The sequence below is a fragment of the Carassius auratus genome, unplaced genomic scaffold, assembly GCF_003368295.1.
Source record: "Carassius auratus strain Wakin unplaced genomic scaffold, ASM336829v1 scaf_tig00214392, whole genome shotgun sequence".
Classification (NCBI taxonomy): Eukaryota; Metazoa; Chordata; class Actinopteri; order Cypriniformes; family Cyprinidae; genus Carassius; species Carassius auratus.
Window position 1 is genome coordinate 45282 of NW_020527641.1, and position 26082 is coordinate 71363.

General features: G+C 36.4%; 1 pseudogene; it reads right to left on the reverse strand.

The window, feature by feature from the left end:
- LOC113091943 (low-density lipoprotein receptor-related protein 1B-like) overlaps positions 1–23768 on the reverse strand; it is a 57760-nt pseudogene extending 33992 nt beyond the window's left edge.
- Between the last annotated feature and the right edge of the window lie 2314 nt (positions 23769–26082).

Below are 26082 nucleotides of genomic sequence, written 5' to 3' on the forward strand. Positions count from 1 at the left end.
CCACACACATATACACAGAAGATTGTGGCCTAGCGTTATTATACTGTTGAAAGGCTTTATTGCGGTTTCTTTTATCCAATTGCTGCCTTGTTATGGTCCACTAATCCAATACATGAAAACAAAAAAACAACAACACAAAATTACGACTCATTTTGTACCCCGGTGCCTCTGGGAACCATCCATGTTGGCAAAAAAGATGTGATTGTCATCAGCCCAGTAGATTCTCTTGTTTGTGTAGTCAATGGTCAGAGCTGAGGGGCTGTAGATTTCTTTGTTCACAATAACGCTCTGGCCTTGGCCGTCCATGCCAACGCGACCGACGTGAGGATTTTCACAACAGTCAATCCAGAACACATACCTGAGGAACAGAGAGTGACCCTCATTCATCAACTCTCATCACAGTTGTTTCAAGCAGAGATTAGCTATTCTCATTGTTCTGAAGGTCTATGCGTTCGTTCTTTTTCTTGTGACAAAATAAAGTCTCCCTGGATTGATGGTGCTGAAGTAGAAAGGATACTGTACAGATTTGAAAAGGAAGTATTTGTACCCGGTTTGAGCATCCAGAGCCAAGTCATTTGGGTTCTTCAGGCCAGAGCTCACCAAGACAGTGGGGTATAAACCGTTGGATTTGGACACTTCCAGTGTCTTTCTCTCCACGTCGCACCAGTACAAGTTCTTCCCAATCCAGTCCACGGCAAGCGCACTTGGCACAGCTGTTCGGTGTACAATCTAATAAAGCAAATAAGTGGCATTCAGATCAGTCACTATAATCTTATCACACAATACTACTTTAATGAGCAAATAGGATAATGGGAACAGGTCATTAAAGTAATAGTTAAGCCCAAAATTGAAAACTCTGTCATTATTTACTCATATTCACATTGTTCCAAACCAGTTTGGTTTTCTTTTGTCAGCAGAACAGAAAAGTTGAAATTGTGTAATCAAGGACTTGTTGCTTTTTTTTTTTTGTTGCAATTTCATTAAAGAGGACATTGTGCTTTCAAGGTTCAAAACAAATCACCATAAAAGTAGTCCATATAATGCACCAAACTGTATTTGTCCTCTGAAGTCAGCTTTGTTTGAGGACAGGCTGAAATGTAATCCTCTAAAGTCAGTGAGCCAGGTCAATCACAAATGATTTTGACCTGTATGAACTGGATAGCGATTTTCTAAAAAGATGCGCATCAAAAGAATGATTCATTCACAATGGATGACGTAATTTGCCTGATTTTGTGAAATGATTCATTCTTGAATCAGAATGATCTGGTACTCATCCCTCATTCACTGTAATTGCATAGAAAAGAGTGACCAGAACATTCTTCAAAATCCTCCTTTTGTGTTCAACATAAGAAAGCAAGTCATTCAGGTTCAGAATAAAAGTGAATAGAAAATTACAAAATCATTCCTTTAAATTAGTTATTATATCTGTTTGGTATAGTCCCTGAAGCTAACACTGCATGGCATGCTGATAAAACACAAACTTTGCTGTCCCAACACAGCCTGTCACTTCAAGGCATGATAAGCTTTGAGATCTTTTCTATCATCATCATCTGACAGGGCGTATGTAGCCATGCCAACTGTCAAGACCGCCCCTTCAGAAGTAATTTAAGCAAAACTGAGCTTGAAAAATTCTCTGAAATGTCAATGATTGAGGAACATTTCCCCAATCAGGAAAGTGCCTCCAGATGAGAGGATGAGGGGAAACATTAATATTCTGAGTGGGAAAGAAAGAGCCTCTGGTATTCTAGTGATCTAGTCAAGCTCTGATTTGTGTGGAAATGAAGGCTAACTCATCACAAAATCACATGACGAATGATTCCCGGAATAGCTGCAATTTATAAATGTGTATATGATATTCAAAATCATCTTTTAGACATTATTGAAAGGTTTTAGTTATGGCATGCGTCCTAAATGATGCCTACCAACATAGATTTCAGTATTCACATAACAGAGGAAAAATATACAACTGACACTTCTATGGAGTGGTTCAGCATGCAAACTGATTAGGCCATATCGCATATCAGCTTTGGCCCATTATATATTAATAGACAAATTCCCTTATTGAATCACAACAAAGGCTTTGCCTGAGGCATCATGTCAAACGTGCTCCAGTGCAGGAGTTACTCATTACATTACAGTGATCAAACCCATAGTGCATTGCTCCCAGAATCCAAACATTTGTAGCTAGGGGCAGTCTTGTAACTTGCTCCTTGCTTCCGTTTATAAATTGTGCAAAATAATGCATCTGTAAAAAATGCTGATTATGTGTTAATGAATATTCAGGCTACACCTTCAGCACTGAAAAACATCTGTAACTCTATTCCCTATTCATCTTGCCAAGAGTTTGCAATAAATGATTTGCAATAAACAATTGTTATTCAACAATTGAATGCAGCACATCAGACTTGGGGAGAGTCTTGCAGGCAACATACATACATTCATCAAGTTATCCATAAATACATGCTTATGTGCTGCAGTGACTCTTGCACATATCTTATCATTCAAAGGCAATAAGCAGATTGAAATTTTGGTTGTATTGTTCAAATATTGGTTGGTTTAGTTCAGAGCAAGAGTAAGTTATTCTTAAAATGTATTAGTAAAATAGATTGTATGCTGCAGGTGAAAAGTCTGATGGTTGCACTCATGGTGGGAGTAATTTAAAAAATTAGGAATTTGATTTTTTATTAGCAAGATACATTTTTATTTTCATCTGTAAGGATACGATCGGCTGTCTAAAATGAAAAGTATCAAATAGTCAGATGTGAGTTTCTTCTTCGTCTTCCAAGTTTAATTAATTGTGATTTAAGAAAAATAAATAAATAAATGTATAGTAGGACTTTAATAAAAAAAATAATAAAGAATTTTGGTCATATTACACACATCTTAGTAATTTAACTAGGGAACACATTTAGAACATAGGAAAAGTTGGGAAAAAGTGTTAATACTAATCGATCTGAAATGTGATGACTAATTAAGTCAAATTAGTGTGTAGTGTGAAGAAATCTTAGATTTAAGTGTCAGATGTAGCAGTGTCATTAAACAGCCTTATGGAATTGGGGTAGAAGCTGTTAGTAAATCTTGATCAGTAAAAAAAAAGTATGAAAGCTATTCCTGGAGAGATACCCTTTCACCATGATTCCTTATTTACACCGAAATGGTGCATTTAAGTACCTTAAAAGTTCATATTGGTACCTAAAGTGTACATATTGGTACTTAAATGGTAAATTTTTTGTAGGGTAAGTCCGTTTTTGTCATGTCTATCCAGCATACTAGGAGAAGAATGTACTGCTTCTAATTGTCAGTAAATAATAAATTAATAAAATCATCAATTAAGTTGTTCTTCTGCAATGGAGCTGCATCATTATATCCCAAGCTAATGATGGGAAAGGTCTCCTACCCAATCTAAACATTGTATCAGCTTGCATGGTCTCTATTTCCAAAATCCTGAAGATTACACCCACGAATGCTAATGAATTTCAAATAGCTTTAGCTTGTGCTGAGCAGGGGTGATAAATCAGGAGGGGGCAACACTGTGTAATGAAGCCAAATGAGGCTCTTGGCCCCTGCAATGAAGCTAATGAGATGGGGAAAAGTGTTGCTCAGCAGGTACGTGGCAAAGATGTGCATCTAAGCGTTAACCATGTGACCTTAACGAGTCCCTGAAATAATGCTAAAATGAGCATTTATATTTATGGCTGTATGACTACAGATGTCTAACATTCAGATGTTACCTTTAGACCTCTTCATCGCTTCCCTGTTGCTAACATGGCATATAACGGTTAGTTCAGACCTATTACAATTGTTGTCGGTCCTTTGTGAGCCATAATAATTATTAAGAGAAATGAGAAACCAGGCACACCTTGAGGTCACTGCCATTAAGGCGAATTCTGTTTATCCTCCGGCCGCTGGGTCTGCTAGAGTCAATCCAGTAAATGAACTCCTTCTTGTAGTCAAAATCCAAGCTGATAATGTTGTTAAGGCCCTACAGAAGTGAGAAGGAAACACAACATAGAGGTAATAGAGGTGAATTAAGTAACTGCACAACAAATGTGACTGTTAGCGCAGTCACTGTGATGTATTAGCCGGGTAAAGGCTAGAGTCAGCACGCATAGATCAAGTATGCAGAACAAAAAAAGAATGAGATGTTACACCTTATACGTCTATTCAATTACCTGGAAGGCTTAATTAGCCACTTCCGCGTATGCAAGGAGGTATTACAGACATGAAACATGCAGAGAATACATTTCTTTTGATGTCTTTTCATCATATTGATTTTGGAAGAGGACGCAGTGTGCTATTGGATGCATGTGGATGCTGGTTTCAGAATCCAGGGAAGCAGTTCAGAGATCCTTCAGAGTGAACGCTGTGGGTACGTTCGTTACTGTCATGTTCACATCAGACTGCTGTCACTCAGTCTACCGCTCGCTAGCCCCCCTGCCTTTGCCCATTTCACCATGGATGCTAAGATCAAGCGACGGGCATGATGACAGATGAAGAAAAGCTCTGATACCGCCATCAGATCATCAGCACTAGGAGATCCCAAAAGACCTTTAGCCTAATAATATGGCAAGAACCTGCAGCCTTATCTTAAGGCCACAAACAAGTTAGGTTTCATCTATCTATCTATCTATCTATCTATCTATCGGTTGGTCTGTCTATCATGCTTTTTCTTTTTCTTTTTTTAAACAATGTTGACGTCAGTTGTGCTACTTAATATTTTGGGGAAAACAATTATATATATACTTTTTTTCAGGCTTCTATTCTGATGAATAGACAATTCGAAAGAACAGTTTAGAACAAATTAACTTTTTTTGGGAAGGAAAAAGCACCATTACAAGACAAAAACAGCTGTAAGAGAGGAAAATATGTTAAATTATAACTACATCTGTTAGATAACTAGCCAATAAGAAGTAAAATTAACTGCAAAATAAATTAATATAGCAATATTGTTGCAGTTTTTATCTTGTTGCTGGTCAAAATGTTGTCTATGATGTAATTCACTATTTTCCCCTAGATGTTAGATGATAAATAATGAGCAGGATAATGTACAGTCAGCCAGTCATTACTGCAAAATAAACCCATTCAGGGCGATAAAAGTGGGCTTCTAATGACCAGGTGACTGCACATTTTCCCTTACTTATTGCACTGGCTATGCTTCAAACTGAAGGGACAGGCGATGCTTTAATTATGGATACTGTACGGCAGCTCGATAAATAGCTACTAATATTCCACAGAGCAAACGAGATCATGCTCTATGCTAGTGTGAGGTCAACAAAGACCTCGATTGTCGAGAAGAGGCCACAGGGGCCACTCATATTTAAGTGCAAAAGCTTTCCTTCTTTCACTCATATTAAACAAAATGGAATAAATTAAATTGAATGATTGCTGATGAGACTACTCCATAAAGGGGAGAGTTTTCTGAGAGCCCTATAGACATTCCCCTGGATGACAGCCTCAATTGGTATGAATAATGTAATGAGTGCCGAATTGAGGAAACTCACATTTCACTAAGAATCATCATTTCGATGGTAATGACTATAGGCCTCTAATGACACCAGCTGTGGATAATAGCACAGGGAAACTCAACTTGTTACACTAGGCCAATCAGAAATGGCAGTCACATATAAAGTCAAAATGACATATCATAGAGCTTTTCATAATGTGTCAGACAAACTCCTGAATATGCAAAAAAACTAAAAAACTAAACTTTTCATCTCTGTAAGAAAATACTGCCTGTGGTGTAGAACCTTAAAATAAAAGGCTAAAATTTGTAATGGACTTTGGTCAACCTAAATTGATATTTTAATAGCCAAAGACCAGGCTGATGATCAATGTAATGCTGATGTACTATATAGGAAATACTAAATTAGTGCCGAAATGAAATCAACACTTACTGTATATTTAAACTTAACTTATCCTGCAGAATTTTTGCAGAATCTTTGCATTATTGTTCATTTTGGTCTAGAATATTGTGTTTTCTTTTTGATTATCATCGTAGCTGGTATTTGAACAATTTTTGTTAATTTAAGTAAAGTGAGTGAGTTTTTTTTTTTATTTTTTTTATTTTTTTTTATGGTCAACTATTTTGGACTGTTTTGTTTGTAAAAGATGCTTGATCAGTGTGTATTTTTCTCTTGATTCAGACAAGTTGATTTTTTCACCAAAAAAAAACAACAACTTAATATTGAATTTGTTTCTTACAAACACATTGCTTTTTTGCTTCACAAAACATAAATTGATGGACTAGAGTCATGTGGTCAGGTTCACATAACATTTAATAAAACACTACATTTTTGAAAGTATGTAATCCATTGATAATCTGTCAGAAAATGTATACTATTTAATGGTAAAATGTCAAAAGGTTAATTCATTCATGTTAATTGTTATAATCTCAAAACTAATTGGCTTTTCTGACATTAATGGGCTTAACTGATATTAGATGTAAAATGTAAACAATACTTCTCACTTTCAAGACCAGCAACTGAAGGAGTGTTTTTAATTCTTGCATGCGAAGCTCCACCAAGCCGGGACACTAGTTAATGACTTCAATTAGTGTTTTCAAAGGGCATAGGAGACAATAGACACCGTGTTGTTATCACAGTCATGTCACCACAGCTTAATTGGTCCTCTATTAGGCTTTTACAAACACAGCAGTTTCCTCTTATGATCTGGTCTCTGAAGTCCAGTAACATTTCATGAAGCAGTACAACAGTCTGAGCTGGGCAGATTACATGGACAGCCTTTCAATAAAGTGTGGTATGAAAATAAACAATAAATGAGAGAACGTAATTAGAAAACAGTTGATGTAGAGCTTTACCTGTTTCAGAAAAGTGTAATTGGATCCATCAACACTTAATTTTCTGATTTCATGAAGATCGGCAAGTATAAGAAAGGGCTCTTCAGCTGTGGGAAATATAAAGGTGACTTGATGTGATGAAGACGGACAATTGTCAAGTTAACAAAGCCTGAAACCACCAGGTTTAGTTGAAGCACATTCCGGGGAGAATTCACTAAATTATATTTACCTGAAAGAGACTTGCAGCTGTTGGGGTCTTTTCTAGAAGCTTCATAGCCGTCTACACAAAAACACTTAAAGGAACCATACGTGTTTGTGCAGTTCTGGCTGCAGGGCAGTGTGGTGGTGCATTCGTCAGTGTCAACACATGTTCTCCCATCATTCTTCAGGTGAAATCCTGGCCAGCACTTACACTAGAAACATTTGTGAAAAAAATGATAAAGATATTTTGATTTGAAACCAGGAAATTGCTAATAATAAAAAAAGAAACCTCTCTGCTGAGACCACTCTGCAAAATTCAACATAATTTCAGCGCCATTTTATAAACTTAATGAAAATACTCAAAAAATATTGCCATGATTTGAGGTCATTTGCATGTCATTCCAAATCTGTATCACTTAAAACACACAAAGAGATGTTAGGCAAAAACATTCACGGTGTTCTTTTCCACACACATCAAATTGAGTGGGGTTCACTTATTTCTGAGTCATCTGCTCCTTTGAAAAAAATAAAAAAATTAAATCATTTGGTTTAAAAGTTGAACAAGAACAAAAGTGCTGGCATTTTACTGATAACAATGTTTTATCAATGTAACAATGATAACAATGAATTATAAACGTTTTAAATAACTAAATCTGTTGCTTTGAAGCTCATTAAATTACTCGTGATATGTTCTTTGCTCAGTTGTTCTCAACATCCCTTCATTTATACCACAGTGAATGAGGTCAGACTCTTTACTAACAGGATCTGACTCAACTACAGTACCTACAGTATCAGTGATTTCTTTATCGATTTTTAGGGTGACTGGTTAGATAACTGCCAGGGAATGACACTGCCTCCAAGCACCTCTGATGATCTCAGGTCATGTGAACATGGCACTCATGACACCTAGTTTGCCAATCAGTAAGTGTCTGTAACTCGAGAGAATTAGCTCCACAATCTCCCTTCTTAAGGCACGCCTCTAGGCATCTCCCAAAGGCACAAGACTTTGTTTAAACTTGATCTGAGCTTGCCAATTAAGTACCAATGAAGCAAAACTGGGACAAATCATTCCTATAGCTTTTTACTTTGTTCTTTATGTGTTTGCCAAACTTATTCAGTAAAAAAATAGTTTCTGCAAAGCAATTCATCAGTGACATTTGTGCAAAACTTCAAAGTCACATGAAATAAGACATGTACTGTGTGTGTATGTGTATGTGTATCTATCTATCAATCTATCTATCAATCTATCAATCTATCAATCTATCTATCTATCAATCTGCAAATGCAGTTTACAGACGCTGCGGTGGCGGTACGTGCGGCGGTAAAAAGGGCCTTTAGTCTGTCCACCTACTGTATCTATCTATCTATCTATCTATCTATCTATCTATCAATAAATGTATAACAATCTAATTCATAAACCTCACAAACCTTGTATCCCACTGGTAAATCCTGGCAATCCTGCGTACAGCCGCTGACACGACGGTTGAGACATTCATTGACATTGCAGTTTTTCTCATCTGAGCGATCTCCACAGTCATCTTTCAGGTCACATAAACTCTTCTCAGATATACAGCGGCCATTTGAGCACATGAAAAAAGAACTGTTGCATAAGCTCTCTGGAAATAATCGAGGAAAGTGCAAACAAAGGAAACAAATTAAGGAAAAGTACAAAGCAATATAAACAATACAGACTTGTAATGTTGAAAACCAAGCTGTGAATGAAAAAATGCTTTTGGATAAAGCATGAATGGTTGGATGGCTTTAACTCTGCAAAGCTAGAGGGCATAAAAGTTGCAATCCAACAAAATCCCAATTTTATTTCAAGCTTCCTGCAACTGCCAGTAAGTGCAAGGCTTTTTTAAAATAAATGCTTGGTATGCTCAGCTGAAAACATGCCATCCCCGCAGGTCAAAGTTATCCACTTCAGCCCCCTGCTTTTATCCATGATGTTCCTTGGCCACTTGTATTCCCTCAGATGTTCAGTAAGCCTCACATCCATCAGTCAAACATATTTCAGGCACAGCTCTGTTGGGCCATTACCGGCAGCCAGGCATTTGAGGTTGAGGGGCAGCTCATCAGAGTGGTCAGGGCAGTCTGGGTAACCGTCACATTCCCACTGGGCGCTTAGAAGACATCTGCCATCAGCACAGCGGAACTCATCCGGCCCACATGAGCGGTACACTGCGTAAAGAGTGAGGACTGTCAACATAGTGACACACTTTGCTACCAATCTTAAAGGGATAGCTCACACAAAAATACTCAACTAAATTCTGTCAGCATTCATTTTAAAACGGATTTGATAAAAATGTTGTCCATGGGACACAAAAAGCAGATTTTTAGTGGAATGTCCAATGTGCTATTTTTACAATTAAAATGTTAAAACTACTATACAATTTTGTCCACTTGACTTGAGAAATCCAGATATTCTGATAAAATACATTTTATTTTCCAAAGAAAGAAGACACATCCAATATCCAAGATAAAATTAAATAACATAAGGTGTTAGTAAATTATGACAGATTATAAATGTTTGGATAAACTATGTGAACCCTGAAGATGGATATAAAACAACAAAGGTTTATGATGTTACTTTTCAAGAAAATAATCTGCAAATGACTTTGGGTTAGACTTTCTAAGAACTAATGAGAACTATTTTTTTGTTATGAATAATTTCCTACACTTTTTATTTTATATTTTAACTTCTGTTCAATAAGTTCTAGTGCATTTCTAGTCTACTGTATAAACAGTGGCTGAGGTCCTGTGGAGAGGCTGTCCTTTCATTTTGTAAAGACCAGGGCCCGAGTTCTCCATCAAAAAGCCCACATATGTTTTAGCTTTAAGTAAAAAATAAATCTAAAACATTTTTAGAAAACCCCAATAATTAAAGTACTTCTTAATTAAGAATGTATAGTATAAATAATACAAGCACGGGGCAGCCTAAGGCTCAAAATTAAGATTTAATTAACTGAGAAATGCCTCACTTTTCCATTAAAATACTGCACATTTAACTATTTCAATGTTGATTTTTGTGATATTCAGTTTACTTTATAAATAAAATTAGCTTTTTTATATCCCTCAAAGGGGTCAAATGGTGCAATTTTTCCTTTCTCTTTGGAGTATTACAAGCTCTTTGTACTAAAGATCTACTAAAGAGATATTCTTTATAAAAGTTAAGACTTTTCCACACCCTCCTAAAACACCCTCATTTACACATGCCCCCACATGTCTACATCACTGTGTGGGAAGATTTGCATAACACCGCCCAAATGTTCAAACAAAGAATGTCAAAATTTTTCAGTTTATTTTATTGTGAAAGCGAAACTAAACTTTCTTTGTTCTTTGAAATGAAACTAACTTTGTTTGGTTTTCCAAAAGAGGGCACAACTAGAAATCAGTGGTTAAGTTATATTTACAACACTCTTCCAGAATAGATCAAATTAGTGTTAATTCCGTTGCTGAATAATTTTCAACAAAATGTTCAATAGCGACATTTTTTCAATTCCAACAATGAGATGACAATGAACTCAAACTATTTTTAAATGACAAAAACTATGATGAAAATATATATTGACATTTTCATCAACAAATAAAAACGAGATGAAAATATTAGGAAGGGCCGATTTAGCAATCGATTCATTCAATTTCAGAATGAATCTGCTGCTAGGTTAGGAGGTTAGATGTGTGCATATGAACCAGCAGGACATAAACTAAAATACACTTGCTGCACGTCACATCAAATTTTCAAAAATGTCAATATGTGGGAGTAAGAGAAGAGCAGACATATATATAAATCTGACGATGCAAGAGAGAGCTCAATTCGGACCAGTTTTCTGAGTGCAGACACCGATACACACTCAGAAAACTCGTCTCACAGAACGTGAGTACTCTTTCATGTAGCATGAATGGAGAATTACACACAAAATGATGTTGAATTTTCCGTTTTGACGAGTAATCACGTAAACACAGTTGATTACGTCTTAAGTTAATGTAAACTGTTAGGAGAACATGTAAAGGTAGAAAAATGAATTTCTCAACAGCTCTGCTTCTCGGTTTGTCTACACATTTGGAATATAGAAAAAGCTAATAAATATTAGGCATTCAGACAGATTTCAAGAAAAGATGCTTACCACATTCAACCGATTCATCCGAGCCATCTCCACAGTCGTCATCATGGTCACAAACAAAGCGTTTTGGAATGCAGCCTTTGTTAAGGCATCTGAAGGAATTCTCATCACACGTGTTATTTGGAGCTGCAGGGTAAACATCAGAACCTTGAGCTTAATTAATTCTCACTAAGACTTATTTCACCTTGGGGTACTAGTCATATCTGCCAAATCCAACTCTACCAGAGCCTGCAGTCTAACAAGTTACAAAACGCATTACTAATGAAGTGCCTATGGTTAAGCATATCTTATTCTTTGAATGTCATTGAGTTTTTATATCCTGACCCGAGCACGTATAAAATAGGCAATTATAATGAATGGCCGATATCGCTGCTAGAAGAACACCTGAAGGGAGTTTTCATCGATAACACATCGACATGCAGAAGACATTTTAAACAGATCAATGTGAATATTTACCACAGCCGGCCGCCGCGAGCTCATCACTGCCATCGGGACAGTCTCTCTCCCCGTCACACAACCAGCGCTTGGGGACACATGCATACGAGCCTGGACAACTGAATAACCCTGGGGCGCAGGTCACTGAGCCTGGAGAATATTTTGTTAGTAATGCACCATTAAATGTTGCTCAGGTCCATTGATTACAAATCACAGCCTACTTGAATATCTAGAGGAATCACACATTAATTTGTGAAAGCTTTTAACAAATGCACAGCATACATTTGAATGTTCTGTGTGGCTTATCAAGTTTTGAAATTAGGAACACAGCAATATCATTTATATCTTACTGACATTTCATTACAATCCAAATTAAACATTTGTTTACTACAAATATTTTCTAATATACTAAACCATGATAGCATTTTCATAATTGCCCAATTTATAATAGTTGCATTGTATTGAGCCCATTGTGCTGCCTTTGAGGCATGGAAAAACAATATTTACAGTCGCAAATAATGGAAGGAGAGGTCACATGCATACCGCAGAGATCCACGCTCTCGTCCACCCCATCTCCACAGTCGTCTTCACCATCACAGAGCCACTGCTTCGCTATGCACTTGTTCTTCGAACAAGCAAACTGGTTCCACAGACAGGAGGAGTCTATCAACAAAGGAGTTTGAGAGCCACAAATAACAGTACTTAGAAAAATGACATCCACAATGTAGGACTCATCTTTAGCCGAATTCTTTTCGAGATGCTTTCTTTATTTCTAAATTCAGCAGACTTGGTTGCAGACCTCTGGATTACATTACTTGTGCTCTCTAAAAACAGCAGCAGCAAAACACTCCAAAACCTCTCGCCATAAATACGTCAGTCTTTGTTAGAGTGGGTTTTACACAAAGATGCAATAAAGCAGCAGAATAACAGTTTTCTGCATTTTTGTTGTGCAATCACACTTTTATCCTGTCATTCATCTCAAATACATAGAACTAGCAGACACATTTATCTCTGCTCTTTGTGTTGAGCAAAAGCTTTACCCTTTGAAAATTATGTTTGATTGCTTTCATTCAGCTCTGATATGTCTACATGCTAGTGCACTTCTAAAAGTTGACAAAATAATAATTCAGCTCATATATGGATTTAAAATGAATTGATGTTATGTGTGTATGTACAACAGCACGGTTGAATAAGGCTAAACCTTGTACTATTGATGCATAGCAATGTTTTCTTCAAACATTTTGTACAATATAAAGGAATGAAAATAAAAGTTTATATATATATATATATATAAAGTTTATATTATATAAATATATATATATATATATATATATATATATATATATATATATATATATATATATATACTATTTCAAGTAAATACTGGCCTATGAAATTTTCTATTCATCAAAGAATTCTGAAAAAAGTAATTTGTATCACCATTATTTCCACAATATATTAAGAAGCACAGCTATTTTCAACTGCTTTCGGTAAATAAATGTTTCTTAAAAACCAGATCAGCATATTAGAATGAAGGATAATGTGACACTGAAAACTGGAGTAAAAGCTGCTGAAAAGTCAACTTTGCCATTACAGGAAAAAAAAAAATATTTTAATTAATTTAATTAATTAATTAAAAAACATATTAACATAGTGAACAGTCACTTTAATTGTAATAATATTTTACAATATTATGGCCTACACTGTATTTTTTATCATATAAATGTAGTGTTGGTGAGCATAAGAATACTTTTAAAAAATCAACTTACAAAAACTTATCAATATTAAACTTTTAAATAGTCCTGTACCTCAATAGACATGCCTTAAACATGCCCTTTTTTTTATCAAATTATTTTATGATCAAGAAATCTCACAGATCTGATGGAATATAATTATACGTCAACATAATTATATACTAAAACATGCCCATGCATGTGCAAATTGCGATAGCAGGGAAGCAGATGACAAAGATGACAGTTCATATCTAAGCCACGTTTTTTTTTTCCTCCTTTCAGTTCTATTCTAGACAGACTCTGCCTGCCAAAAGAGCTAGAGTGGTCCACTCCTGGGGTTAGAGCATGGAGAATGAAATTAAGGGTCGCAGCAGGAAAGATTGGTCTCAGATTCCCATGATTCTCCTCGACTGTCTGATGCTCTCTTGCTATATCTGCAGATATCCTATCTCCATTCACAGTGCTGATGGTGAGCAAAGATGTTATGTCATCTTAAAGAGAAAAACACCCTTTCAGTTCTAAAAAAGGAGCATGTCCACATTATATGTTGAGCATACGTTGTTAAAAAAAAGTAATTAATTAATTAATTCATGCATTTATTCAATAATAAATAAATGCATACATACATAATCAAGAAATAACTTAAACTCATTTCTAAATGTATAATATATAATCTATCTGAGTTACGTAACCGATTGGTAAACTGAAAATGCTTTGAGGGATCCCGCTATAAGGGCACAGGTACACATGGGGATTGGTTTTTATCACCTGAAAATGCTTCTCTTGACCTCAGTATTAGCAGCTGAATTGGTTTCTGCATTCAAAGCTCATCTCAAGAGGTGGGCCATAATCTCTCGCTCCACATGAGAAATCAAGCGGAGTGAAAGCAATGGGAGCCTAATACCAGTCATGCTTACCACACTGGAACTCATCTGCACCATCTTCACAATCCTTCTGCCCATCACAAAGCCACACGCTGGAGATGCAGTTCCCGCTGGGGCAGGCGAAGTGGCCTTCTACACATTTCTGCCCGTGGGAGACTGCGGCAGTCAGAGAAAATACGTGTTTGATTATGGAGAGTGTAAATAAGTCCAAGATTTGCTTAGTGTAGAGAGAATTTGGTCCAGCGGTTGTTTGGGTCATTATTCCCTCCCTAAAATCGCTCCCAGGCAGCTTAAATATTTATGTGATGCAATTCTCTATGGAACTATAAGGGTGTAAAAGTGCACTTGCCTCATTAAAAGTACATCTCCATTCAGACAGGTCTTCTCCGATAAATTCCACATTTGCTTTCTATTTGAAACCACTGACACCTTAATGAGTAATAAGCTGAAACCTGCCAAGACTAATTTTCAAGCCATCTTTTCATCAGTGGTTTTGAAGGGACCGCAGCTTGCAGGAGTGTTTAAATGTCTGCTCTTCGCAAGTCTGACAATCACCAATAATTATTCATCAGCCTTGCGCACCTTTTGAGGCTCTTCAAGCATGGAGAAAAAGACAGGGGCTTGTCTCTGCTTCATTACCTCTTTCATAAATAGTGTTTCGACAAAATTAATTCGATTTTAATGGAACCTGGCTTCCTCAAGCTGCAAAGCTAGTGTTATGGTGAGCGTTACCCTGACAGTTCCTCTCGTCGGCGTAATCTCCACAGTCATTGGCTCCATCGCACAGCCACGAATGGTGAACGCAGAGTGAGGTGCTGTTACAACTGACAAAGACCTTTTCTGCAACTCCCATCCTGTAAAAATCTGCACAATCTGTGTGATCTGAAAAGAAAGGGGGAAGACTTTGTGATCTAGGTCATAAGAGATGACAAAATGATTCCAAGCTGTATGATCATTCATGCAGACACACACAATCCATAAACAAAAAGAAAGCAGTAGTTTACCCAGATATGACTTCTGTCCATACGACTCTCAAAAGATGATTTTCTTAATATTACCCAAGCCACTCTTTGCAATGTAATTGAAAGTGAATAGAGCTCAGTCTCCAAAATTACAAAAAAAACAAGCACCATTAAAGTAATAAAGTATCATTAAAAAAATACAACTACACTATTCAGAAAGGGAACATTAAATAGATCAAAAGCAATAGTAAACAACACATTTATAATGTTATAAAAGATTTATATTTCAAATAAATTATGTTCTTTTGATTTTTTTTATCCATCAAAGAATCCCAAAACTGTTTCACAGTTTCCACAACAATATTAAGTAGCACACGTGTCTTCAACATTGATAAGAAGAAGAAGAAGAAGAAGAAGAAGAAGAAGAAGAAGAAGAAGAAGAAGAAGAAGAAGAAGAAGAAGAAGAAGAAGAAATGTTTCTTGTGCACTAAACCAGTATAAGGATGATTTCTAAAGGACCATGTGATACTACAAAACTGTAGTAATAGCTGCTGAATATTTGGCTTTGCATAAATAAATTGTAATGACACTTCACAATATTATGGACCAAATACATTTGGACTTAGTAAACATAAAAGGTTTCTTTCTTTTTTTTAAATCATACTGATCCTAAACTTTTAAAGGGCAACATTTAAGTTGGCTGAAGCCATATGATGTGAAAAACGGACTGAGATTTGTTTGGTCGAAAATACTGTTCCCCTCCAAAGCCCTAAAATGGACTTCAGAAGTCATGCAGTCTACAAAAAATCAATAACAAATGCCATTGGCTGTCACTGATATCAAATCTGTCATTTAATTTGAAAGTTCCAGTAATTTATTATTAATATTAATAATTAATATTAATTAACAGACAAAAAAAATCATATGACATCAAATGACTTGGAATATAATCCCTCAGACCTGCTTATAAAATACTTCTAAGGTGCTTTTTGTAATTTTGCCTTCATTATACCGGGAAAGAGTTTTTTTTTTTTTTGCTTTAAAAATGTGCAATTGTTCCATTGAGGAAGGACAGACCGGAAATGTTTTTCATCTCTGGGTGAACTGTACCTTTAAGGACAGTTTATTGATTTATCCTCAGTTATATCTATGAATGCATTACATTTGTAGTCTATAATAGTCTGATACATCAAGGCAGTGATTATAACATTAGGATATAGAGAACGTGTGCTGCTTTGCAACATGGCCTTACTGCAGTTCTTTTCATCCGAGGCATCGGCGCAGTCGATGACCTGGTTGCACCAGGAGGATATTGGTATGCAAGTTCCATCTTGACAGGATGACTCAGATGCAGCACACGTGACATCTGGAAAAGAGACACTTCATTTACACTGAGACAGAGAGACTAAAGCTCCTCGATGTGTGCTTGAATGAAATGTTGTGCGCCAATATTTGTATGATATGCACCGCAATTCACTGATGATAACAGGGTCTTCCAGACCGGGCAGCTCCAAAGAAAATTACTTGTGAAATGCTTTCACAGCTTGAAAATTGGGTGTCATTTTTGAGGTCTAACATGGGCCGAAATAAACCTACTAGCAGCACAACATATTTTTTTGCTGCCTATTTTCTTTTATAGACTGCAAAAAAATAAATAACTTCACTAAGTGAAATATATATGCAAAATGTCAAAATAATAATATCTGCAGACAAGATACCTACTGTTACAAAATGCCTCATCTGAGTTGTCCCCACAGTCGTCCACTCCATCACAAACGCGATTGTTAGCCACACAACGCCTGTTGTAGCAAGGACGGTGACCCTTTCGGCAGCTCCTGTTGTCTAGCGATACGGAAAGCAACGGCACAGCAAATCTTTCACATCAGGGCAAAAAGCTTCATATCCTCTCTTGTATTTACTCTTTCTGTTGCTCTGGGCTTATTCCCAATTGCTCCTCTGGTTGAAAGCAGTAAGGAGAAGTGGCTCATTTTATTAGGTTGAAGCCTCAGGGAATGGAACTGCCACCTTAAACCAATTCTGCGTGCTTACTGCTTTCATGATGCAGGAGCAGGGAGTACATACAGCGAAGCATTGTGATCGGCTGCTTACCACAATATTGCATTTTCTCATCTGACTTGTCTTTGCAGTGGGCAATCCCATCACATGTTAGCTGGTAGTCTATACATTCCCCATTTCCACACTCAAACTCTGTGTGGATGTTGCAAGAGGACGATTTTGCTAAAAAAGAGAACACAAAATGATGTTAGAAGAATCTAGCACACAGAACACAAAATGATGTTAGAAGAATCTAGCACACAAAACTTTATGTTAATCATAGAAAAGATGTATTTATCTGCAATTTTAATTAACTTCTGAATAAAATTTAAAAAAAAAAGACAAAAAGTTTTGAAGTACTGTACCATTCATGTCCATAGCAAAAAAAGGTACCGAAAGAGTTTAAAATCCTAAACCTCTGAGCATGATGATGATTAGTTAAATACTGTACAAAACAAATAATGGAATAAATGAAGCAAAGTAATTTCACATCTTTTTGAGATGGAGGGACTCATATTGCCCTGGGACTCTGAGGAAAGCATGGTGAAACTTACACACACATCTGTTGTCATCGAGCAGTATCCGCTCTCCTCGGCAGCTGCAGTTGACTGTGCCATCTGGAGTAAGGAGACACAGGTCACCACAGCCACCATTCAGAACCCTGCATGGAGATAGCTCGCCTGAAACAAAGGGACAAGGGAACATCACGCACCTTCACAACAATATATATATATAAGCCTAAATAACAACATTAAGCAACAAACAAACATGAACAAGGAGAAAAGTCATTCCAAAGTCTTTGAAGTGAGAAATCCACAAAACTTTGAGCTAAAAACAGGTTTGCTTTCTTAAAAAGAGCTGACTACACTGACAAATGCAGTACATCAGGGGCTTATTCACTGAATACCCTGGAGTTCCTACAAAGTGCAGTTCCTAAGCAAAACAAAAAAGTTGTTAATAATTTTAAACGTAACTGTAATCTCATTTAAACGGAAGAAGAAAACTATACTGTTCTGCTTTAGTTCTAGGTCACTAAAATCAATATGCAAATTTGTGATATTAAACATGCTACTCTTTAGTACCAATCTTAGTTTAGTCTTTTTGAGGTACTATTATAGTTTTTTGTTACATTTTTGAATCAGTTTTATCAGTTCAGCTTTTTTTCTTCATTGTAGTTTTTAATTTTTGAGTAATATTGTGTTGTATACTGTAAAAAAAAAAAAGATAGATAGACAGACAGACAGACAGACAGATAGATAGATAGACAGTCAGTTTTTGATATTTTAGTTAATCAAGTTAAAATGAAAAACTGTTGCTTTATCAACTAGCTGAAAAGTTTTGAAATCTGAAAAAGATTCAATACTTTATTTCATTTCAGTTAAAGCTATTATTTTTTACATTTTTAAAAAGCATTTTTATGGTGTACATTTTAGTTTGAGTCTTAGTTAACTTTAATAACCCTGCTTTGTACAGACGTCAGACGTTCTCACATCCATTAAAGCACAAGATGTTCTTAGGACAGACCTCAAATCATGCTGGAGAACAGGTTTTTGGTTCATACTGCCTGACTGCTATCATTAAAGACACAAAGACATTCTGCAAGTTTTACCCATTATTATGCAGGTAATATGTAGTTATAATGAAAAACAAAATTGAATAAAAGAACTGTCCATTTAATCAGACCGATCAAAGAACTTATAAATGAACATCCTGACTGTCAGGGAACGTTATGAATCCAGAACATTGTGCCTCTGGGAGCTGTATGAAGCACCCATACCTATGAAGAGCCTCCAGCATCTCTAATTCATTGTGCTGTGACTCAGCATGAATATGGAAACGAGACTCAAAAATCAAAGGTGGTGTGTTAACTTGGCATAGTGTCAGATGAAAGAATAGGAACGAATGATTTCTGTAAGAAGCTCATATTGTTGATCACAGCAGCAGTTATCTTCACATCTTTCTAGCGGTGTTGACTGGTAACATTCCTTAGGTAAAATGTTTAGGGGCAGACAGCTGCAATCATATGGCATGATCAAACAAATGAGAGGAGAAAACCCCTCACAGCAGGCTCACAAACAGAAAACCGTCGGGAGTCTCTTAAACCGATTTCCCAATGTCCTACTTTTCATATTTGTGACAGTTCAGAGCGTCCTCTGTGACTTTTTTAAATTAATTATTTCTCCAATTTAGTTTGTTACTAAATAAGTCCACTCTAATTTATCATTCCTACTATTCCTTGGAAATCAAAAAGAGCCGCTGCCAGCGAAAGCTTAACTGTGAATTCAATGCACGCGACACAAATATGAAAGTTTTAGAGGCCACTCTCAGAGCCCAGTCATTTATTTCGGTATACTTACAATTATTAGTGTCTTTGGCAACTGCTATAATTCCCATTGGCTGGTGGGGAATATCAGCCCTGAGAACTTTAGTATCTCCTCCCGTGAACTTGTTGGTTCGTAGCACAGCCCGCCGAGTCCAGTCAGACCAAAAATGAAGTTTCCGTGGATAGCAAGTCCAAAAAATGTGCCAGGTCCTGACCTTACAATCACCTGACGACAAATACAGAGGGTAAAGAATAAAGCATTTGTTAACAGATTATATATATTCACATTTATTTGTATGCTGCCATGTATTGTACTGATATATTGGTCCTTGCATCCTAAAATTTCAGCCATCATATCAGTAGTCAAAATATTTAGCCACCAGTCCTTTAGAAAAATGCATTTTACACAAGGATCAAACCAATGGCTTACAATTAAAACAAGGGACAAAAACAAACTCTGAAGACCACTGAAACGTCTCTTTGAGAGGACTAAAACTAATGTGTAGGTAGAGGACACATGCTTTAAATAATCCCCCAGCAGCCAGTTTAGCTCAGATCCTGTGAGTGTTAATGCAGGTGTCATGGTGACCGACACAGATATACATCACACGACTCTGTGGGGCTGGAGAATGTCCCACAGCTCCAGAGACCCAACCATTAACAGGAACACGCTTGTAGCCGTGATCACATTAGCCCTGCCACCATGGTGGGAAAAATAGGACAGGTGTTGATTAAGAGAGCCCAGCTTGAGCAAACAACAACTGGAGATACACGAGGGGGGATGGGGAGCTTGCCAGATGGTTTTTGATGGAGCATATTGATTCAGAATTAAATTTAGGGGTGCAAGCGTTCTGCTCCAGCACTAATTATCTCTGTTTATCTGATCAAATAGATGTCAAATACAGTTTTTGACTAACAACTATAGCCACATGCATTTGCTCGCAGTTCAGATGGGCATTACCAAAAATGTACATCTATAATAATAGTCCTCTTTGTGTGGATGTGATATAAATGATGGCACCTCATAGTGTGACAGATTGTGTTTCATCAGAGAAAGTCTAACCATGCATACCATTAAGCTTCCACCACACAAAGCCCTTCGCTAAAACCAGTTGGGAGATTCCAACTGCAAGGCAGTTTGCCAAAAAGCCATGTTGATTTAGTTTTGCTTAATTCTTTACAGTTTAATTGGCTAGTTGATAGGACGACCTGGCAGGGGTCTCAAAATAAGCTTTCATTACCACTAGTGCACTTAAATTGGGAGGCTGAGGAACTCTAACTCTTTGTCATGTTTCTTTAAAGTGGATGATTCATTACAATTGAGCTGATTTTATAAAGGGTCAATGGACCCGGCATCAGAGGACACTAATAATCCCAGAGGGTCGCCCCGTCCTATGGGCGGTCATCAAGTCATTATTGTTGAGGTTGTAGAGACCTGCTGCTGTTTTAGAAAATGGATAGGAATTACTTCAACTGGTGGTTGTAATTTCCACTAATCAAAAGCACTCCATTAAACAATAAGAAGCAAATAAAGAAAATAAAAAAAATTAACTGGAACAGGAAATTCACTCGGGTTAATTTAACATGATTCATTATTCAAAAAGCTATAAAAGAATAACATCTTTGAAGTATCTTCATTTTGAGTTTTTCTCAACAAATACTGATATGCAATTAATCTTGAAGAATCTGATTAATTAATCAACATATAATAATTAATTTGCTTAAAGTTTGTGGTAACGCTTGACAAGTTTCTTTGTGTATTAGTTCCATTAGATGACATTAGACATGCATTTACTAGCAATTAACTAACATTGGAACTATTTTTATTTAGTATTTTATTCACTTTAAATGTTATAAAACTAATAAAATATTTTTTTTTTACTATTTAAATAGCACATCAACCTAGATGAATAAATGCTGTAGAAGAGTTATTTATTGAAAAAAAAAAATGTTTTCTGAAACATCACAAAAGATAGAAAGAATGATACTCACATGTCTGTGGGAGCCATCATATTCACAGCGTTCAATTTTGCCCAGGCTGCCGTCAGAGAAATACAGCTTTTCCGCTTTATGATCAATTGTGAGTCCGTTAGGAGTGAACACATCTGTGCTAATGATGACTTTCATGTTATTCCCTGCAAGAGTGGAGCGCATGATACTGGGGCGCTGCTCGTTCCAATTGGTCCAAAACATGAGGCTACAAAATACACGGGACAAAAAGTTTAGAGGAATGAAAGGGATTTTACAGACAGCTCTAGTAAGACAAAATGATTCAATACTGTCGCCTACTGGTATTTTTAAACCGCCTCTGTGGCGCAAGGAAATATCACTGACTTCACAAATAATAGTGGACAGAAAGGCCACAGGGCCTATTTGACATTCCTTTTACAAATTCCTTTTACAGTCTAATTCCACCGACTAATTGAAAATTAGTGATACATGCTGACATTCTATGCCAATTAATCATTTCAGGTTAGATTCTAATTAACAGCAGTCTGTAGTCCATTTGAAAAAAGTGCCAGATTACCAAGTAAGCATATTCTCCCCAAGGTTGAGGGTTTAATGTAGTCGGTGAACTCAGCGTCGGCACATCTTTCTGAATATCAATGCTGTTCATCAGTCTTAAATGGTTCTTTTGGAGAGGATATTTAAGTGCATATACCATCCACAATGTCTGGGAGGTTGCTACTCTGCTGGGTCGGGAATAAAAATATTCCATACACAACAAATTTCACATGGTGCCCTGCTCATCTGAAGAGGTCAAACTAATTAAAATGTTTTCTTTCTTGACTGATTGACATTCCATATTTGTCAGTTTTCCTGTGTGTGACGAATCAATTTGCTCTCGATTTTAAAAGTCAATATGTTTCCTCCTGACATAGAAATCAATTTTCTTTCGCATTACGTGTCCACAAAGGTTTCTCTATCAAGTGGATGTGTCCATTTTGTTTAGTCTGTAGTGAATGAAATCTTTCCCTCTGTTGGAGCGGAAAAATGGCACTTTTTATATGCATCACATCAAACGCCATTGGTTCTTGCATGTCATATGACCAATGGCTGGGCTTTTTGAATGTTCTGAAGTGCAAATAAACATTTCAATGCACATGAAAACAAACTCAAAGTCTCATGTGAATTTATATACTGTATGTTTTGTCCTGTATAGTAGTAGTACTTTCTCAATGTTACTTTTGTGATTTGACAGTCTTTATGGGCCGCCAATATCATATACCTAAGAGAGCAAAAAACCAATCTTACTTTTGACATTCATCCAGGGCCAAGATGTGGGGATGGTCATCCTCAGACATAGTAACAACAGCTTGCCTGGTGAAAGCTCCTTGTCGGCTCTGATCTACTGTGTATCTGCTGATGCTTGAGGTAGTGGAGCTAGTCCAGTAAATTGTGTCCCAGGCACGGTGATAAGCCAGCCTTCAACCGAACCCACATCTATAGAAAACAACACAATAGCTTCATCGTGCTTCATTCCCACTGGATAAGACATGTCACACGAAAAAGTGATGTTTTCTTGATATTACAATTTTTTAAATAACACCACCACTGTGTGTTAATGGTTCCTGCTGTTTTGGTTTATAGCAAAATTCTATATTTATAAATTAAACAAATTTTGAAGAATTCCCACGTTTTCTCCCAAAAGCTGCACAGAAAACATGAAACTAAGGAGAGATCATTTAAAACTGTGGTATTACCATTTTTAGATTGTTTCAGAAGATTGCTGAATTTCAGCTTTGTCATCACATGAATCAATAAAATTTAATTCCATTATATATCATAATAATATTTCACAATTTGAATTTTTAAACTCTAAATATAACCTTGGTAGGACACTTTTTTTCCCCTTGCTTTCTCTTTGATATTGAAATCACAGAGTGAATGTGTTCACTCACAAAACCATATAATCAATCAAAGAGACATCTCACTAAGCATTATAAAACGGTCAGGCTTTGTCAGTGACAGTGAAATAGCAATTTTTTAAACACCGATGCCTGTAGCTAAAAATGCTACTCTTTGAAAAATGTACTTTATGAACGCTCTGCAGAAATCCATCACTAATTAATCATTCACAATAAAAAGTGCCTGACAGCTTTGCCTTTGCAGGAAACTGTTGGAGAGGCCAGGGAGTAATTAACAGGGGATGTATGACTTAATTAGGGAAATACGGATTATAACGTCCTCACCCTCTCCTGGGTGACAGCATACAAGTGTGCATGTAGTCAAGGTGGCTGGGATTGGCTTTCATCTCTGGAAAGTGAGTGAACTCGAGTGTGGAGATGCCATCAAAAGAGCCAGCTCATTTCAACCTGTAGTCAACACCCACACTCTCATCACGCTCTTAGGCTGGGGTACTTATGCTCAATAGATAGATGTGGAGGATATCTGTGTGAAGGTTACTGCATGCAGGGGGTTGAAAAGTACACGTGACGGTCAAATACACTACTCCCTTCAAAAATGTCTCAAGTGAACAGGTTGGATATGCATCAGAAATCTAATCTGTGCTTTAGGCTGAAATTTGAATTATAGACGTACTTCCCAGTCAAATTAGTTGTAACGTTTTAAGCTAATAATTTAATTACTTAAAAAATGGGCAAGCTGTTGTTTTAATTTAATTAGTTCATATTGATATAATGTATATAATATTTAACTTAATTTAAAAAGGTAATTTATTTTAACAGCATATTAGTTGTAGAGGTAATATTGAAAATTCCTACCAAGAATCTTGATATTTTTCATAAACACTAAAATAATAATTGGATAAAATAAAAATAATTTATTTTAATAATAAAAAGACTGTAAAAATGCTACATCAAAAACCTGTTAACTGGTTATGAGTATGCATCCTTGCTGTATACGGTGAAAAACTGTAATAGAGTTAACATTACCTTATATTTAGAGTTAATGTTACATTATAATATTACAAATACTATAAAATTGACATTTCCAGAAGTCACTGTGGGACAGCTAACATTTGATGGATTTTCGATTAAGTATGCTTCAGTTATGGAAGTTTCAGTTCTACCAGAAAGACTCGGGAGATAGAATGATGTACAGAAGCATACATTTATTGACAGCTCAGCGAGCACAATTATAAATTTCTTTGGCGGAAGGCCCCGTCCATGGTTCATAATCCGAGGGTAGCGAATCTGCATTTCCTGCTGAAGACGAAGGCAGGGGCGCAGCCGACCCCCCGGAAGGTAAGGACAGGACCATCCTGGTGGTGGTGGGGAGGGTGGAGGTTGGTTGTCGCGTTCAGCATCTGCGAACTCAAACATGTGTAAGTACGATCTTTTATACAGGAGTATAAAGACGTGATTGATAATGATGAAGGTAATTAGTGACGAAGGATTGAGTCTTCCTGGCAGAACTTAGGCTAAAGCTTCCATTTCTGGCAACCGCAGCTACCATTATTTGTGTGTATGTGTGTGTGTGTGTGTGCATGTATTTTTCTTTTTTTTTGTTCTCAGTATACACTTCTGATGAAAAAAAAGACAGTGATTGTAATTTGATGTAAATGATGTTTTGTTAGTACATATTCCAAACAAAGGCAAGGATGAATCAGAACAAAACAATTTTCATGATGACAAAGAATAGCCTTCAAAAAAAAAAAAAAAAAAAAAAAGGCAAATTAAGTAAAATTGAATTCTGAAAAAAAGGTCTAATACCTAGAAGCAATGAGGTTAGTTAAAAGAGATTCAGAGAGTAGTGTAAGTGGATAGACACACTAATCATGCAGCACATAAGCTTTCTAAGTAAATCTGCATCCCATTAAGTGAAATGAGCTGGCTTACTAAGTACCAGAAATACATTAAGGGATTTTTTCCCCCTGTTTACCTAAGACACAGAAATTGTATCTCGATTTAAAGGATTGTCCATCCAAAACACAATTTAGTTGTTTACTCACTCTTGTTCTAAAGCTGTATGACTTACATTCTAGGTGAAGCTTTTAAGCTAAAAACCTATTAAAATAAATTATGAATTATTATATATATATATATATATATATATATATAATTATATATATATATAATATATATATATATTAGTGTTTGCTTTTATGATAGGACAGTCCAGAGCTGACAGGAAGTAAAGTTGGAGAGAGAGTGGGGTGGGACTGGGAAAGGTTCTCGAGTGGCCATTCGAACTCGGGAGGGCTGTAGCGCAGCAGCTCTGTATGTCGGCACTATCGGCACTGACAAATTATGAACAGAATTTTTCATTTTGAGTGAACTATTTGATTTAAGAACATACCTGAATTTCTTCTATCAATTTCATTTAAGAAATTCTAGTGTACATGTACGTTATTGCAACACCGTATTATTTGCCATTGGAACCTAATTATGTCAGTATTAGCTGTGAATCTAAATGATATCGTGAATGACATATTGGATCTGAAAGAAAGTCCATCTGTAAACATGCACTACAGCATATGCAGCCATAATACACGGGTTGTTTGATATTAAGAACTGTCATGATTGTCTCATTACATTGTAAATGGATAAATACACAGTCATTAGGCATATTAGGTTTTCATCGTGGGCCACCATCAGACGTGAATA